At 36.0% G+C, this 17,312-nt stretch overlaps 1 pseudogene; it reads right to left on the bottom strand.

Annotated features, from left to right (window-relative positions):
• Positions 1 to 7,878: 7,878 nt before the first annotated feature.
• On the bottom strand, positions 7,879 to 15,754 carry LOC149187998 (N(6)-adenosine-methyltransferase MT-A70-like; annotated as a pseudogene).
• Between the last annotated feature and the right edge of the window lie 1,558 nt (positions 15,755 to 17,312).

The raw sequence follows: 17,312 nt of genomic DNA, 5'->3' as shown, positions 1-17,312 counted from the left end.
GAATATTGAAATACAAGTTCCTTGAAAATATGTTCTCTTTGTCTTCCAAACACTTGGATGTGTTCCTCCGTTGCTCTTTTTGATACAGTTTTTGTAATAGATGCTTGATTTTCATCCATCATCCAACGCTTAGGTTCTTTTACATGCTAAGCTACCATTATTACATTTTGAATGTCCTTGATATAGTTCTCTGAATAGTTTCTAGGATTATATTTCCATAAGGAACACATTCCTCTAACGTTGTGGAGAAGAACATGTTCGACTGCGTTCCTACAAAATAGGAAAACAAAAAAGATGCATGAACCACTTCTTCTATTCTTCCATTTTTGACTCGAGGGAACCCTTAATAACCTCTTCCACCTTTACAAAAATCTTTGCAAATTTTTCACATGCCCGAAGACCAACATCGGAAGGATGCAATTGAAGAGACCTTGCAACATTGATTTCCTCCATTTCTTTTCTAAGAAATTTTCCAAATTCTCTAGTTATGGGCTCTAGGAGTGGCCTTGAAAATTTCTCCAATCTACATCTCTAGCACTTTCATATGTAGCCCCAACAGTTGCACTTGACTCAGTGCTGCAACAAGGGGACGAGAGTGTCGAGGTAATAAATGGTTATCTCTTCTTCTCTCTAGATGGGCTTGCATGCTTGAATAAACATAACACCTCCCTCTTCCAGATGAGTTGAATTTGAAAAATAGTAATGGTTGATGAGATTCAATAGTCACCAGATACCCTTAAAATATTTATGGCCTAGGCAACAGATTATTGCTTCAAAAGCTCAACAAACTTATTTTTAAATTATCACATCCTAGATACGATTTACGTCCACTTCTAAAATTTCTTTCTAATTTCCAGAGGACATTCCATCATCCGGTATAAATATATCAATGGTTGGAGCATGTTGGTTTTCGTTTGGAAGCACATATATACATGTGTGGTATATATATGGATGTTATCTTCTCTATATGCACGGCTTACATATATATGCACATATAAAAAAGAAACATGTATGGGAGAACGAGTTCATTCCTATGACCTATTTTGTACCGTTTTTGTACCTAAGAATTCTCACCTAGAAAGGCAGCTCATATCTCAAGACCATGCCCTCTGAACTCGAGATTTTTGGCTATAATCGCATGGAGGAAATGTTATGAATGCTGTTGGAGGTCTATAACTGGACCCAAGCCTTGTCATGCATGCGGTTGGGGGCTAGTCCAGTGAAATCAGGTTCCAACTCAAGGATTAACCACCTGAGGTGTTACTCCAACTCCTGGGTGATTTGTAGTCCCTGTAGATTTCTAGTTTGTGTTCAGTTGGCAAGCCCCACTTCCTTTCCTAGAACTAGGAGGCTGGGTCATGTCATAGTGGCACTCTGCTTCGCATTCACCTTGAGGGCTTGTAACAGTGGGTAAATGTAGGGAGGGAGGTGTTACAATGAATGTTTGATTCTTTCTTTCCATCTTTCCCCATCCTTAAGTTGACATATATTAAAATACATCCATCCGAAAAAATTAATCCCTTGTGTTCCAAAATTCTATGTTGATGATAAAACCCAAATTCAATCGTTATCAATTCACTTACCATTTATCTTAAATTTAAACTCTATAAAAATTATGTTGCTACGAAGAACTAATAAATTAGTTGTTTCTTATTGAATTCCAAGGTGTTAATAGCTTGAAAACCTCTGCCAGAAGACCCCTCCTAGAAGACACCCTATTAAAAAAATAATTCTACTAAAATTGTTTAAATTTTTATCGATTATGTTTCTACCAAGAATTGATAAAGTAGGTTATCATCCGAAGTAGAGGCAATGGATATAAATTGGTATATGAGATAATATTTTATCACGTGTTTGGAGCATACATCGTTTAGAGAGAATCTGAGAGTAGTGTAGGTTATCACCCAAAGCACTCAATCTTTATGTTTCCATTGTCAACTCTCCACTTTTCATACAAGAAATGTGTTTAAAGTATGATGGATCAACACAAAGCTATGTTGGGAAGCCCTAATATTCTTTTAGGTTTTCCTAAAGTGGACGTACAACAAGTGAGTTCCTGGGGTTTTTTATCAATGTTTTCACAGATCTAGGTATTCATAATGGAGAAATATTTGCGAGATCTAGGTAGTTCCAGAATGATGTAAAACTCTCACAATATCTCTTTATCATGCATAGGACTTCGAAAGGGGTACAAATAATTTTTTTATCAAATTCTTATTAGATATGTGACCTAATAAAATCCTTGGAGCTATAGGAATGTTTGATTGCAGTCATGATGATTTGAGACTGATTGTAGTGGTGATGATTTGGCATTGATTGCACACATTTTTTCAACATGGTTGATACTCAGTGGTATCAGTAGTAAAAACATTTCCTATTCAATTGAATTTTTAAATTAATAAAATACAATTCATAAACTATGTTGTGAATTGATGATAACATCATTTTTCTACATGTTTTGGAGTAATTTATTTTAGTTCTCAACAATAAAATGGGCATTGAGTGTTCACCCGCAAACTACAGGGCCTAAAATAGTAATGGTCACTACCAAACTCCTCTTGGTCTGGAAATTGTTCATGCTTTGTTATTTTTTTCAGACTCTTCAACCTAATATTGTGTGAACATGGACAATATATACACTTATATATGATCAATCATGGCATGTTTCGTGCATCATTCTCCCTTTGTATTACTAAATTTGGTGTGTATTTCTTCCTTTGTATACAAAGTTTACTCAATAATATTGCCTGCGTTTGGAACATACATCACCTTCTCTCTAGAGGTTATCATGCGTTTGGAACATACATCACCTTCTCTCTAGAGGTTACCATGCGTATGGAACATACATCGCTTAGAGATAATATGAAAGTAGAGTAGGTTATCATGCAAATCACTCAATATGTCCATTTCCATTGTCAACTACCCACTTTTCATATAGCCTATGTGTTTATAGAAGGATGGACTAACACAAAGCTATGTTGGAAACCCCTAAGACTCTTTTAGGTTTGCCTAAATCCGATATATAACAAGTGAGATCTTGATTTGGGTTTTTGAATGATTTTTTCAGAGATCTAGGTATTTAGAATGGATAATTATTTTCCGATCTCTAAGTAGTTCCAAAATGTCGCAAAACCCCTACAACATCTCTTTAACATCCACAAGACTTTGAAGGGGAAAAATCCTTAATTCTTTTATCAAATTCTTGTTAGATATGTGACAAAAAAAAACCTTGGAGCTACAAGAATGTATTTCTCCTCCAAAAAAATCCTATATTATACTCCCTTTCCATATTAAAATCCAATGTAAAACAATACAAACATGTACTTGTACACTAATTTGATCATGTGTGCACATATCTGTTGTTAGTGCCAATTACTGTTGTTAGGTTTCTATTTAACGAGTTGATCCTCATATCCTGCGGAAGAAAATATACATGCAAACAAAAAGAACATCATGATCACTCTCAATAATAATATGAGGCATTGTACATATGGACTTTTATCTAAAATTCTCAAGAAGCAGCTCAAGAAAGCAAAATATTCATGGATAGCCTAGTTTTCAAAACCCTTAGGTATTAGAAGAACTTTATCTTTTGGAATTTTCCCTTACACAATTATATTTTATATCTTTTTTTTACATTAATTTTAATCAAAAGGTTTATTCGAAATGGTCTATTTTTATTTTACCTCCAATTTCATGCATAACAAGTGAGTTATTATTTTGATAAAAAAAAATTGCAAGGTAAATGAGTATGATTAAGTAGATGGGGAAAAATGTATACCTCCAATTTCCTGCATAACATTAGCAAAGAAAACAAATGGTCCATCCACAGTGCCTTATTCCCTAATGGTATCTTATAACCATATTATCAATTCACATAGCATGTTCGTCACAAGCTATAACACTATGGATGTTTACTTGCACACTCACATCGAAAAATAAACAAAGATAATGATATTTAGTAAAAAATTTGTAGCATCATATAAAATTACATTTACATGAATCACATTAGCACATATAACATTGATTTCCCATTATGAAGAAATAGTAAACCTATAGCAATACTCAACATTCAAATAGTAAAATACTTCAACATAGTGCATCTTATTAATCAAATGCATAAACAAACTAAAGGAAGAACTTATCTATTTGAAAGTTGAAGGCCAACACAAACTTAGGTAGAGCAATGTTCCACTTAACCATACACTCTGTTGCGCTTATTCTGTTTATAATAAGCCACCCCAAAAAATGATAAATTTGTTTTCTAAATTTGAAGTGCAAATATATATATATATATATATATATATATATATATATATATATATATATATATATATATATATATATATATATAAATAAATATATATATATATATATATATATATATATATATATATATATATATATATATATATATATATATATATATATATATATCTTGATTCGCTTAAAAAAAATAAAAATAAAAAACATTTTTTTAAAATGTAATAATAAAAGTGAAAATATTAAATCTCTTCATCAAGTAAGTTATTATCATTAATTATAACATTATAATTATCTAGATTTATTTATTTTTAAAAACACACATATATATACACACACACACTTTCCATTTCACATGCATAACACAATATATACAAAATTCTTAGAGTGTGGGAGGGCTTGCCAAAGTGGAAATCAAGCCCTCGTAATAGTCCAAAATAATATAGCCAGATGGGAAACCAAGTTGTTCTATAATTCCAAAAAAAATTGGTTGACAAAAATAATATAAAAAATTGTTGATTTTACGATTAAAAAAAACATTGTAACTTTTGAGGCCACCTCTTAAAATTGGGACAAAGCTATTACCCTACATGGCAGTGCTAAAACACATCAAATCGAAACAAGATAAATCTAAAAATTAGTAGATGAAAGATGATACTCCAAGGGAGTCCTTAAGTTACCTGCATCTTGCATTAGCTAGGATTTTGAGAACGCAAAGTACAAGCTAAGCTATACAAAGGTGGGAGCAAATCCTCTTGAATCAGGATCGAATTTTCCTAAGAGCACTTTGACTTGCTTAAGGCTTCATAATCATTTGCATGCTTAACCCATTCTATTGCATGTTTAACTAATATTTGGATATTCTAAAGATCCCCTTGACATATTCATCAAATTTAGTCTCAAAAAGTAAGAGATGTCGAAACTCTACAATCTCAAATGTTTTTGGAGCTATGCCATACACTACCATGTCTCTCATATCACAATAATTTTTAAAAATAGATATATCTTTTGATTGTCTTAACTATTTAAAAGAACATTTATAATAAAAGTGAGAATATTAGATCTTTTCATTAAATAAACTATTTTTATTAATTTTAACATTATAATTGTTTAATCAAAGAGATTTAGAACAATTGGTAAAGGAGCACGTTGTTAAAGTGTTTCGTAAGCAAAGGTCACCGATTCTAGTCTTGTCGATACCAAAAAACCCAGCATGGTTTCCGCTGGTGCAGCGTAGGCCGGGTGAGATCCCCAGGTGACTTTGACAGCTTAGACGCCCCTGAGTCGTGGCCTCTCAGCGACAGGGTAAGAGTGATTTTCAAGATTCACCCACTTATCAAGGAGAAAAAAACATTATAATTGTTTAAACTTATTTATTTTTAAAAACATATAAAAAAATTATTAAAAAAATTTATACATGAACCTTTAATCCAAGAATTTAAATTCCACATAATCTCAATTTCTTATTTATTTGTTACAATAAATCTTATGATGCTTAACAATACTTCAACATTTAAAATATTGTTGTAGATATTCCTTTACTAAATATAGAATGATCCATGGGCTCATTACCATTTATCTTTTTGAGAAAAAAATTATGAACCTACACGAAACTGATGATTGGACCACTCATTATACACTGAAGTAATAAGATAAACTAATTATGTTTGAATTGGAAAATATTACCAAGACGAATACATGCCAGAAATTAATCGATGCTAGCAACTTTTGTACGATGTCTGGGCACGGTAACTGAACCAACAATAACAATGGACAGTAATCAAAGTCGAGATATTAAGTAAATCAAACAATGGGTCTGAATTCATAATGAACAGAAACCCGTTTCATTTTTATCAGAGGACATGCCAGCGTTACCATCATTATTTCTGCACATTAAATTATATGGCGTCAATGTATTAAAAAAAGGGCGAAAGAGAACTAGAATCCAAATAACCGGAGATAAGAATTTGTTTGAATCAATGATGTTATCTCATTTTGGGTTGTTAACGAAATGAGTCTTACTTCTTACATTTTTATATTTGGCATTCAAAAATAACCATTCAAAAAAATGTTGTTCAAAAGAAAACACTAAAGCAAAAGTCCTCATGAATCCATTTGAATTTTCCACATCAACTGAACTCTAATTCTCGTGGAATTTATGACTGCAAACTCAATGTCGGGGTTATTATGACTCCATGAAATTGAAGCCTGTCCATACCAATGGCGCACAACCACGCCAAAATGAAACAAAAAACAGAGCGATATTTGTTTGTTGAGCAATCAAAATTCACCCTACTGCATACAAAATGAATGAATCCAAGTTTCTCCAAGCATCTTCGTCCTTACGGAAAATGGCATAAACGACAGCTTTACTCTCGGTCTACACTCTCTACTTCACCTCCACACTTTGGACACTCATTAAACTCCTCATTGCCCTCTCCAACTCATTCTTTCCAACAACCCTTTCACAGTTTTCATCTCCACTGCCACTTTTTCTTCCCTCGCCAAAAGAAGAGCATTAGTCGCCTGGTCAACCAGCATAGGAAACGTGATTATCGGAACCTCGGCTGACATGCTCTCCACAACAGGCTGATAAAGGCACCCGTCGCTTCCTGTGCAAAAATGGCTCCCTGCTGCACACACCCTATCTCTATTAGGCACTGCCCTGTACCTGTGGCTCATAGCCATGATTTCCAATCTCAGTCAAGAAAGAGCCCTCCATGAATCCGTGAGTATAAGAGCAGGCCTGCGTCGGAGGCCATGTGCTATCGGAGATGCTTTTCGAATCTCCACTATCACCTTCTCCACTTCTGTGTTGAGGAATGTCATACGCCTAGCTAACTCTGGCGGGAAGATAGCATTTGAAATCAGCATGCATTTGGCATTGAATGTGTATACTACATTTCAGTCTTATCGATCACATCTGGGAGCCAGAGCGGAGCTGTGGAGCGAGGCATCAGAAATGTTGTGGAGTAGAGATGCCGGAAAATCAAGAGGCTCCCGATGTGGTTTCTAAAATGTTGTGGGGTAGAGATGCCGGAAAATCAAGAGGCTGCCGATGTGGTTTCTAAAATACCGATGCTATGTATGCATGGACATGTATAATTATATATCCTATGATATGCCATGGTGCTATGCACTACCATGGTGCTATGCACTACCGTCTGTAGGTATTGTAAGGGAGAGTTTCCGGAGTTGCGGCAGTCACTCTAAGGGTGTATTAATGGATTTATAGAGTTGTAAATAGGGGTTGTCTTGAAAATGTACTGTGAGAGAATTGCGCCAGGTAATATAAGGGTACATTACTGAATTTATAGAATTGGAAATAGGAGTTGCATAATGTTTTTGGACATACACAGTTGAAAATAATCTAAAAAATCAATTATATAATAAATACTATATTCTAGAAAGTCCAGCGTTTAACACAGGTTCGTACTAAATTCCAGAAAATGATTACTACATAAAATTCTTAAAATACATTTTATCATAACCTTTGCATTTTGGATACAGATTTCACTGACAAAAAGTACACCATTTCTGAACATGTTTAGTTGCTACTGTAGATTCTATTCATATATAATTGCCAAGAGATCTTTTAAAAAGTTCTTGGTGCGTTCAACACACAAAGTAAAGTTTTGCGTCTTTAGCTACAAACTTCTCCTCTGATGCAAAATTTTCTGATGCTGTCATAGGCATGTGTTTAGGTGTAACCTTGGCTTCCATTCCGCTAAAACGGTTGTTTGCTTGTGCATTTCCCTCTCCATCAGAAACAGGAGCAGATCATGTAGGAGAAGGAGGCTGCACCTCCACATCTGGATAGGCAGCTTTGAACATTGCTCTCAATTCTTCATCAACTAATCTCACACCATTTAATTGGTTACCAAGTGATATCCACCCTGCATGAGTGTTATGCGTCCGTGCAAACAGTTCAAGTTTTCGGGTACGTGGACTTATCCTTTCTAGCATCGCATACATTTCATCTAGTTTTCGGCTTGTCGCTCGAACTTCAGAAACAAGGACATCTGTGTCAATGTTACGGTTCACTTCTGGATCACCCTTAATACCAACAAGACAATGTTCTTTACTGTGATTCAACCAGTGGCCTGTTCTCCCTGTTCTAATAATTCGCTGAAGCTGATTAATCTTCACCCAGACAAGCTCTTCAATGCGACAATAACCCCATAGTTCCAGACATTCTCGTCCAAGTTCCATTGCACGTCCAGTAACCCAAAGGAAAATGAGACCATCAGTCTGCAGAGTTGGCACATTCAAATTCCTCATCTCATCATCAGCCATTGTTCCATATGGCAATTCCATGTGAATATCCCAGGGTGGGTCTGCCATAACAACACCAAACTGACCCAAAATATCCATTCTGAAATTGCGTATATCACAATTGATCCATTGTGGCTCCCCAAGCTCAATTTCTGAGCCATATTCTGCACGTAAAGGTATTGGTGGTGGAAGGCCAACCATCCCTGGCATAGGTAGATTGGGAGTTGGATCCAGCTCATAGTGCACATATTTGCATGTCTTCAAATACCGACAAGTGTTGAAATCGTAATTTCAACGCAGCGGCAACATCGCCAGAATCCGTTCAGCATACACGCCTGAAACTTCTCGGACCAGCTTTCCGATGAAGGAATAATCCGACAAGGAGCTCCGAGAAAATATGGAGCTGACACGTGGTTTACCACTGATGTAACACAACGTAAGTTTCTCGGGAGGTATTGTTCAGTCACATGATGTCTTCCGATATTGTTGTCAGCCGTCCGATGGGGCTCTTCGTTCTCCGCCGTCGATCTCCGAAGCTGCTCCCCCGCCTGCATCAAATCAAATTTTTTGCGTAAAGTAAAAGTCAAGTTTTGGTTGACCGCCGAGAATGGAGGAGTTAATGTTTTTAATGCTTTACGTAATTTTTGGTGGCCCTCTTAAATGGTTATGGGCACATACGATATATATTTTTTTATATGTTTTTTATATATGCTATGTAAGCGAGTGTGTGGTAAGGAGTTTTTTTTGTGGTGTATTGTGGCTGTGGGAATATATAGTGATGTGCGCGTTTTTGGTGATTTGTAATGTGCCTGCGCACAATCCTTTTATGTAATGGTGTTATGTGGTGGCTCTGCACAGTGTGCGATTTTTGTAAATGCACACCATTGCATAAAAACCAGTTGCCAGTTGCTCATTGTAATAAAGAGCGTGTATTGTGAAAGAAGAAAATGCACAGTAGTGCATGGAGAAAAGAAACGAAGTGAAGCGCATGTGTTTTGAGTAAGTTTTTTTTGGTTGGATTTGCATTGAAATGCAAATGAAAAAGAGCGCTCAGATATTTTTTGAGATTGTGAATGCAATGTAAAGTTTAGTGTATGTGTAAAATATTTTTACAGCAGTATGTGTAAAAATAGTTTTACACCAGCAAATGTAAAAATGGGTTTTACTGCAGTAAACCCAACACAGTAATTTCTCAGGTGAAAACAGAGTTTTGATGGGTGAATGTAAGTTTTGGTAAATCCCTCTCAGCAAAGAGGATGAATGTTGTTTGAGGCTTTAAATTTAAATCAATAGAAATGTTTTTTTTTTATGGTTGTGTAATACTCTGTTATGAGTCATTTTGTTTTAAGAGGTTCCCTGTGCAAAGATCCTGGAACAAAGGAAACAGAGCATTCCTCTGTTGTGTTTATATGTTTGGTTTTGGTATTTCCCCATTGAAAAATACCCAACAGTGGTATCAGAGCTAGTCCAGGCTCTTTGAAGACTCAAAGAAGCTGAAGGAAGGTGTTGTTGCAGCAGTAAAACTTCTCCAGCAATGTGAAGTTTCAGCCAAAGGGATTCAGGTATTTCTCAAGTTTTTGAGTTATTATTGAAGAAACAGTCAGTGATTTAAAAAAACACAGTCAAGTATTTGAAGCCTAGATAAGAATGGCAAGGTCAAAGAAGAAAGCCTCCAAGCCTGCTAAAAATGTGTCTCCCTCCTCTATTAAAATAGAAGACAATTTATTTGAATACATTTTGTTTGAAACCCCAAAGTTTGATGGAAACTTTGATGTATGGGAAATAAAGATGAGGGCTTTCCTAATGTCTGAGGGGATTGAAGTCTGGGAGTCAGTGATTGATGACAGCAAGATGGATGAAGAATCCATGGAGTATGATGCACAAGCAGTAAAACTAATCTTGGATGGACTCCCTGATTCTGTGAAGAAGAATCTAGGAAAATATTCATCAGCAAAGGATATATGGGACAGACTGCATGACCTTCATGCAAAGGGAGCACTGACCATGACAATGAGTCAAGAAGAACCCATCATAGAAGCTGAGAATGAAAAGCTTGACCTCATCAAGCTTCAAGTAAAGGAAAGGGATGAAGAGCTAGCCAAGCTCAAGAAGGAGCTTGACCAATGCAAGAAGAAACATCATGAAGAAGTCATATCTATGACAAATCAGCTGAATGAAGCAAAGAAGCAGGCAGATGCCTTGACAAGTCAACTTGAACAAAGGCACATGAGAGTGAATAAGCTTGTAGAAGAGATTGGACAATACAAGGTAGAGGTCTCCTCCCTTAAGTCCGAACTACAAGAAGCCAAGAAGCAGGCACAAGGAGCTGAAAAGAAAATGAAGAGCAGTCAAGCAAAAGATGAAGAAATTTCCAAAATGAAGACAGATATTATCTCCTTCAAAATAGTAGCAGCTGAAGCTACTCGTAGCAAGGAAGAAACTGAGGGAAAACTAGCAAAGATAAATAATGAATGTGAAAAGTTAGAAGAAGAGATTGTCCTTCTCAGGAAGAAGGTTGAAGGGCTGAACAAAATAATGAAGAGCTCTCAAGCTCTGGATGACATGCTCAGCTATCACAGATCTCCATTTGATAAATCAGGACTTGGGTATGTAGGCGAACCCTCAAACAAGGATGAGGATGCTTTAAGCAAAGGAGATGTGAAGAAGCCAGAAAGAAGGTATGATGCTCCTAGTTCCAGCAAAGGCAAGGAGAAAAATGAAGGCAGCAATAGAAGAAATCCTGCTCCAAGCAGAAAATCAGCTCCAAGAAGAAATGTAGCTGATGTCAAGAAGGCAAGAGGCAATGGTGATCATCAAAGGATCTCAAGGCAGCAAGGCTTCAGAAGTACATCAAGGAAACCTCCATCTCCCAGGTACCAAAGTTCATTTTATGGTTATTGTTATGCTTGCTCAAACTTTGGTCATATGGCAAAAGACTGTAGAGCATTTCATGGAGATAGATGTTGTGGTCCCCGACAATCTCCAAGAAATAATTTCACAAGAAGAAATCATGAATTCTCATTCATGAATAAAGTTGAATGCTTCAAGTGTCATAACATTGGGCATATGGCACTAGACTGTAACTTAACATGGGCTCCTATGCAAGCTAGACCCATGCAAAAAAAGAGAGTTACACAAGTATGGAGAAGGAAGGAAATGCAACCTGAAAACCCCTTGAACTCCCCAGTGGATCTAAATTTGTTTTGAGAAGAGTCTGCCAAAAGAAGACAAGCATACACTAAAGGGGAGCTTGAATTTTTTTTTTGTTTTGTTTGCTGAACTGTATTAACAGTCATTTGTTGATAGAGGATGTATTGCAGCACAGCAGTTGCAAATGAAATCTTTGTTAATCCCTTTAAAAGGTAATATGCAGCAGTGATGATATCAGCAATGTTTTTTTTGCTTTGTGTTTATGCAATATGCACAGAAATGCATAAAGAAGAAAAGATGGCAGCGCTGAAATGTAAAGAGCAGCAGCGAGATAAGAGAAAAATGCAAAGCATGGAGACCCTCACAGCAGTGGGAATATAGAACATAAAACAACAGTTTTGAATTTTTTTATGGAGCACATGCATTGAAATGCATAGCAATGGAAGGTATTTTCCTTCTATGAAATGTGAGAGAACATACTCACAACAGAGTGAGTACAATACACAGCAGTGAAAAATGTAATGTTTTTTTTATGCAATGCAGCATGCAAAGAAATGCATAAAGAAAAACAAGGACAACAGATTTTTAATGCACACTGGATGTATAAGAATGTGTGTGGCAGCAGAAAGCCAAAGGAATTGCACAGTAGTGTTTTGTGTAAAAAAAATGAAGACTAAGATTGTGTGAAGCAAGGGTGCATGAGAAAAGGCAGCAGCCTGTGTTATTTTTTTTGTAGAGAATGAAGTGCCAAGAGTATGGGCACACAGCAGTATGATGAAACAAAAGGCAGCGACAGTGCAAATTGCAGAGGCAATGGAGCAGCAAGAAGTTATGGGCAGCAGCGTGATGGCAAGAAGGAGAAGTAGACAACAATGCAAATAAGAAAATGCACCAGCATGAAGTTTTGTTGAAGAAATGAAAGGTAATGGACAACAGCACATGTAAAAGAATTTTTTTTTACAGCAGTATATGTAACTGTAATGAATGTGTTGTTCATTGAATCGAAATGCAATATATGCAACAACAGTGTAAATTTGTAAATTGGGACAGTGTAATTGTTCCAGAAAAGACAGAGTATTTTGTCTTTGAAAAGTGCAGAAGCAGTGCAAGTGTAGACACAACAGTGTGGGATAGACGCAGTAAAGAAGATGGCACAACAGTGCAGCAAAGAATATGCAGCAGCATAAAAGAACAATGTAATGAGTTTGCACACACAGCAGTGCAATGATTGTTTGTTTTGGAACTGCATTTGAAGCAGTCATTTGGTGAAACCCTCTGTTAAAGAGGAAGGTGCTTTTCAGCACATTGTCATTAGTGAATCCCTCTATCAAGAGGATGATGCTTTTCAGCATAGTCACAGGTGAATCCCTCTGTCAAGAGGAAGGTGCTCTTCAGCACATTGTTATGGTGAATCCCTCTGTCATGAGGAAGGTGCTCTTAAGCACAGTTTCAGGTTAATCCCTCTATGTGAGGAAGATACTTTTGTAACAGCAGTGTTGGGGAATCCCTCCATGTGAGGAAGTGTTTGGGTAAGATTGAATGCCCAGCTGTTGAAATTAAAGGGGAGTGTTGAAATCGTAATTTCAACGCAGCGGCAACATCGCCAGAATCCGTTCAGCATACACGCCTGGAACTTCTCGGACCAGCTTTCCGATGAAGGAATAATCCGGCAAGGAGCTCCGAGAAAATATGGAGCTGACACGTGGTTTACCACTGACGTAACGCAACGTAAGTTTCTCGGGAGGTATTGTTCAGTCACATGATGTCTTCCGATATTGTTGTCAGCCGTCCGATGGGGCTCTTCGTTCTCCGTCGTCGATCTCCGAAGCTGCTCCTCCGCCTGCATCAAATCAAATTCTTTGCGTAAAGTAAAAGTCAAGTTTTGGTTGACCGCCGAGAATGGAGGAGTTAATGTTTTTAATGCTTTACGTAATTTTTGGTGGCCCTCTTAAATGGTTATGGGCACATACGATATATATATTTTTATATGTTTTTTATATATGCTATGTAAGCGAGTGTGTGGTAAGGAGATTTTTTTTGTGGTGTATTGTGGCTGTGGGAATATATAGTGATGTGCGCGTTTTTGGTGATGAGTAATGTGCATGCGCACAATCCTTTTATGTAATGGTGTTATGTGGTGGCTCTGCACAGTGTGCGATTTTTGTAAATGCACACCATTGCATAAAAACCAGTTGCCAGTTGCTCATTGTAATAAAGAGCGTGTAGTGTGAAAGAAGAAAATGCACAGTAGTGCATGGAGAAAAGAAACGAAGTGAAGCGCATGTGTTTTGAGTAAGTTTTTTTTGGTTGGATTTGCATTGAAATGCAAATGAAAAAGAGCGCTCAGATATTTTTTGAGATTGTGAATGCAATGTAAAGTTTAGTGTATGTGTAAAATATTTTTACAGCAGTATGTGTAAAAATAGTTTTACACCACCAAAGTTTTGGTAAATCCCTCTCAACAAAGAGGATGAATGTTGTTTGAGGCTTTATATTTAAATCAATAGAAATGTTTTTTTTTAATGGCTGTGTAATACTCTGTTATGAGTCATTTTGTTTTAAGAGGTTATCCTGGAACAAAGGAAACAGAGCATTCCTCTGTTTATATGTTTGGTTTTGATATTTCCCCATTGAAAAATACCCAACAACAAGTGTCCAGATAAGTACAATCACCCAGCCTAATATCAGTATGAGAAGCAATTATTCGCCTGAAGTGAACCTTCTCACATGCAATATAGGAGCATCTTTGACCTCGGCAATCTTCCTTTGTTAAAGCTTTACAATACTCTTTCAACTGGGTACCTCCTTTTGTTTTAAACTTTGCAGCAAGAGCAGTTTCTCTTGCAGTAGGACGATGAATTAGATCATAAAGTTCTTCACTTGTCTTGGATTTCTGCAACTCGCTAAATGATTTTTTCTTAAGCAATGCTTCAATATCTTTGATGTCATCTTCCTCTGTGCTTGGTTTGGAAGATACAGGAGGTGGAACTAGACCAGGAGATGGTCCTATTGGTGGCCTTTGCATAGCAGGGTGACCATTAAATCCCATTCCCTGTCCAGGAACCCCACCAGGTCCAGGCATTCCCATAAAACCCATGGGTCTATGGACAGCTCCCGGGCCCATCATTTGTGGAGGTTTGCTTCCTGGAATCATTGGAGGTCTTGCCAATGGCATGCGATGAACACCTTGCGGATGAGGTCCACTGGATCCAGCACACATATCTGGCCGCGGAATGCCGGAGTTCATACCAGCTGGGGCTCTACCTAAATCCATTCCACCAGCAGTTCCCATTACTGGAACAGCACCCATTCAATTTAAATTATCTGTATTTTTAGTATTTAGTTTCTGTGCTCTTTCAGGAAGCACCTTTGCCAGTCGGGTTCGGTCAATATTCAGTACCATTATCCTATTTTTACCTCTCACTGCATATTCTTCCAAGTCTACACCTGCATTTTCATCTGCAAATGCTTTCAACGCCATTTCTACAGCTGCAATAGCTCCGACTTCTCCCCCAAGTTCAACGAGAGTGTTCTTATGTGCAGGTGTGCAGTAACCATTTTCCAATTTCCTAAGAATCGCAGCAGAATCAATGGACGGAAAACATGTGCGATCCGCACAGCGATCGAGCAAAACATCAGCAACCATAACTTTGACAGTACTAAGAGCGCTGAGATGAGATCCAGTGGCATCATACTCGTGTTTGTCATCCAACCGAAGCAGACGAGACCTAGTATCTGCTTCTTCTCTACCATTTACATAGTCCATTCTTGAAACATCGTTTCTGTCTTCGGAATTCAAGACGCCACCTGTTGCACCCACACCACTGCCTGAACCACCACCATGATGGCGCTTATGTGGCCTTACCGTTCTATTCGGATCTGCTTCATTGAATGCAGAAACTACGCTCATAGAAAGGTCCAGAGAGCTCCCAAAGTTAGGTACAACCTTGTCAAGCGAGTATATAAGCTCATCCTGGACAATACGCGTAGCCTTAATGCGATCCACCAACTTCTGCCTTTTCTCCTTGAAGTAGACCAATTCGTCTTCTCCCTCAGTGTGCATATCTACTTTCCTTTGAATTAGCGACGGGAAAGAAAGGTACCAAATCAATTTTCTTTGAATGAGTTACAGTATAGATCTATTTTAAATACTTATCATGTTATATGAGCAGAGATATTATCATGTTATATGAGATTAGATATCTATTTTAAATAGGCATTTAACGTGATGAACCGACATATTTTTTAAGAATCGATATTATTTAATTTTTTTTTATAAATTTGATAGACTAACTATTATTTTAAATACGGATTTAATATGATGAAACGATATATTTTTATGAACCTGCACTATTTAATTTATTTATTTTTTGAATGGATATGAGTAAAATTTTAACTTTGATAATAGACTGACATAGTTACACATCATATGGGAGTGTAAAATAAATTTATCAATTCAACAAAACATCATATCCTAAAACTCTGGCCAAAACCCAAAACATCCTAAAAACCAAAAAAACATGTTAAACTCCCAAACCCTAAAAAACATATTAAACTTCTCAAACATGTCACCTAAATATAAATATAAATATAAATATATATATATAGAATATATATATAACATTGTAATTCTTTTAAAAACCTAAAAAAACATGTTAAACTTCCAAACCCCAGAAAGCATATTAAACATCTCAAACATCTCAGCGAAATATATATATATATATATGATATACAACATTGTAATTCTTTTCAAAAATTATAAAAAAAAATAGAATTTTTATACCTTAAATTTTAATAATATTAGCTTTCCGTAAATCACCAACTCTTCATATTTATTAACAATAAATCTAAAACAAATAAGTTTTTAAAATATCCATTACAAAATTTATATAAACTTGACAATATTTAAATAGATTTCCACTCGGCAGTGTGTATAGCTTGAGGGTGGGATCGTGCGATCCCATTTCACAGTTTAATCTTAAACACTTTGAAATGAATGTAAATTCATAGTTGTTAAATGTTACTAGTTCAATCTCATTTCGAGGTGTTAAGTTGAATTATTAGATGTGACCGTGTAATTTTATTTGATTATGTGTTATTGAATTAAGTTGTTATATATAATATTTGTACTTTAGTTATAATTCCATTTTAAAATGTAAATTTTATTTACTTTGAAATGAATGCGAAATTATATAATGCTTAGTTATTTGTAGTTTAGTTATAATATTTCGAGGTGTTAAGTTGAATTATTAGATGTGACCGTGTAATTTTATTTGATTATGTGTTATTGAATTAAGTTGTTATATATAATATTTGTACTTTAGTTATAATTTCATTTTAAAATGTAAATTTACTTTGAAATGAATGCGAAATTATATAATGCTTAGTTATTTGTAGTTTAGTTATAATTTCATTTTAAAATGTAAATTTTATTTACTTTGAAATGAATGTGAAATTATATAATGCTTAGTTTTTAGATGTCAAATCTCAGCGGCATTTGAGAGTGGAAATCTTTAATCTTTTGGAAGCGATTTAGTTGAGTTATTACATAAAACATGTTTTTGAGATACAACTTCAAATTAGTGAAAACTTTAAAGGATGTTGCTTCAACTATATATCTAGGG

The sequence above is a fragment of the Pinus tabuliformis genome, chromosome 3_1, assembly GCF_031772625.1.
Source record: "Pinus tabuliformis cultivar Carrire ecotype Pingquan chromosome 3_1, CPIR1, whole genome shotgun sequence".
Classification (NCBI taxonomy): Eukaryota; Viridiplantae; Streptophyta; class Pinopsida; order Pinales; family Pinaceae; genus Pinus; species Pinus tabuliformis.
This window is presented reverse-complemented; position numbering and strand designations above follow the sequence as displayed.